This window comes from Poromitra crassiceps (genome assembly GCF_964638095.1).
Source record: "Poromitra crassiceps genome assembly, chromosome: 30".
NCBI lineage: Eukaryota > Metazoa > Chordata > Actinopteri > Beryciformes > Melamphaidae > Poromitra > Poromitra crassiceps.
The window spans coordinates 8932585-8935233 of NC_139652.1; positions in this window are offsets into that span (position 1 = coordinate 8932585).

Below are 2649 nucleotides of genomic sequence, written 5' to 3' on the forward strand. Positions count from 1 at the left end.
GCAGGACATACAGGACCGACTGGGAAGTTATTTTAAGGGGGAGCCCTTCTGGAAAATCACTCAGAGCCGTCTGTCTCCTTTCATCGTAGACGCTGCTATATAGGCCAGCAGACGACAAAGTCAAGTTACACAAAGCACTGGAGACAAAGTCAAGTTACACAAAGCACTGGAGACCACTGGCTAGTTAAACAAAATGTTCAGGAGCATTTTACAAGCATTATTCCAGTGTACAACCTGTCTTTTAACTGATAGAAATGTACTCTAAGTACACAACAATAGCCTACTCTATAGGTAGCCACTTAATGACAACCTCTAACCAGAAATATCTGAATATCTGAACTAGTTCCTGTTCATTTGTTATGCATGTTGTACTTTTGTATTTGTAACAGTTGTGTTGTTAAGGTAAAGGTAAAGTCCCAACGATTGTCACACACCTGAGTGTGCCAAATTTGTTTGACCCATTCCCTGGGGGAGCTGAGTGCCAAGCAGGGAGGCAAATGGGTCCCATTTTTATAGTCTTTGGTATGACTCGGCCCGGGGATCGAACTCACGACCTCCCAGTCTCAGGGCGGACACTCTTCGGCCATTGAGCTTGTTTGTGAGTACATAGGGATATTTATCACTGCTCACAGACAGTTACTTTGTGCTTACAATCATTTTCCATCCATTAATACACTGGAATAAGACTGTCAAAGTTAAAGTGTTCTCATATGTTTTTTTCAGCCTCCAAATGTAGGCTACAGGATTTCTGCGTGACGTTGTGATGCGCGTGCATGGAAAGACCATCATCCATGAAAGATGAACACGGATGATGCAGGATCCAATCAGCAGCCATTTTGTCACACGTGTTACCGAAGACACTTCGGCTCTTTGGAGACTCACAAGAATGCAGCGATGCTCGATCTCCTCCAATCTGCTCGGATTGAAAAACACCAGGAATGTGTTTCGTTTGGGGAGCGAGTGGATGTTTTCTCTGATGGTGGGAGAAGAACACACACACACGTCACACACACACGTCACACACACGCACACGCACACGCACACACGCACGCACGCACACACACACACACACACACACACACACACACACACACACACACACACACACACACACACACACACACACACACACACACACACACACACACACACACACACACAAATTCTGATGGAACAGTGGTACAAGTTTAGTTTAGGATTTATTTTTATTTTTATTAGTATTATTATTAATAGAAAGAGAGAGAGAAAGAAGTTAGATCAAGAAGGGCCCAGATGGAGCCTGAAAAGGTGAGTCTTTAGTCTTTTCCGAAAGATCGGCAGTGATTCAGCAGTCCTGACTCTCACACACACACACACACACACACACACACACACACACACACACACACACACACACACACACACACACACACACACACACACAGGGATCAGACTAATTTCAGTTAAAATCTGTTCACAGTTTAGTGTTCCCGCCATGCAGCAATGTTTCAAACCACAGTGGAAAAGAATGCAGCGAGCTCCATAGTGGAGGGGAAGGGGGGGATTTGGCACGCCTCCATCGCCAAGCGACCGCGCCAGATCTGGTTTCTTATCTGTTTCCCCTTGCTCTGCGTTTCAGCGCTGACATTTGCACAGGGCGTTATGTGATCAGATACACTGTATCAGCACTGTGCACTCCTGTATTAGGCCACATTATACTTATTTGTGTAGCCTATACTGTCAGATAAAGCTATCTGGGTCATTTTTCTTGCCTTAAAGTTCACCTTTGAAGTTTATAGGCCATCTTCTCAAACTGTTTCACTCAAACGATAGGTTGTTACCAGTGTTGAGCAAGTTACTTTCAAAATGTAATATACTACATATTACTAGTTTCATTTGAAAGTAATAAGTTACTTTACACTATTACTGTCTGTGTAGAGTAAGTCGTTACTTATTACACTACTTTTGCATTACTTTCACCAAAACAACAGCAGCAGAATGACATCGCTGCCCCGGAACCATCCCGAAAAATAATGTCAACCGCCTTGAAGTCAGTGTAAACAATCCAAAATTCTAAATGTTATTATTTTCCTTTGTTATTGTCATCTATAGTGGTTATTTACATAAAAACAGACAGTTTGATTAGGAAATGATTGTATCTTTTATTAAATATGTGCTTTGATTTAAAAAAAAAAAAACTAAATTTGTAACTTGAGTTACTTGACAAAGTAACTGGTATAATATTACTGAAATCCTATAAGTAATAAGTTATATTACTGAGTTACTGCTAAAAGTAATATATTACATGTAATATGTTACTTTTGTAATGAGTTACCCCCAACACTGGTTGTTACTCGAGTTCTGGGCTGGGCTGCTTGGACTGTTTCCTGTGTAAATCTTGTTTTTATTTCTCCCAATAAGCAGTGTTTAGAAAAGCATTGTCATGGCTATCGGTCATATTAGCTAAGTAATAAAACATCATGGGGCGATATTTCATTTGAATAGAACATTTTCATGTGCGAGGGGGGGAGTGGACCTCAGTCAGATTATCGCCTGTCAACCATTGACATTAGGTCGCTATTTTATTTTCCTCTTTCAGTACGCTTTTGTATGTTTTATTGTGGAACCGCCGCTGCCATTTCTTGGCCTGGTCTCCCTGGGAACTGAGAT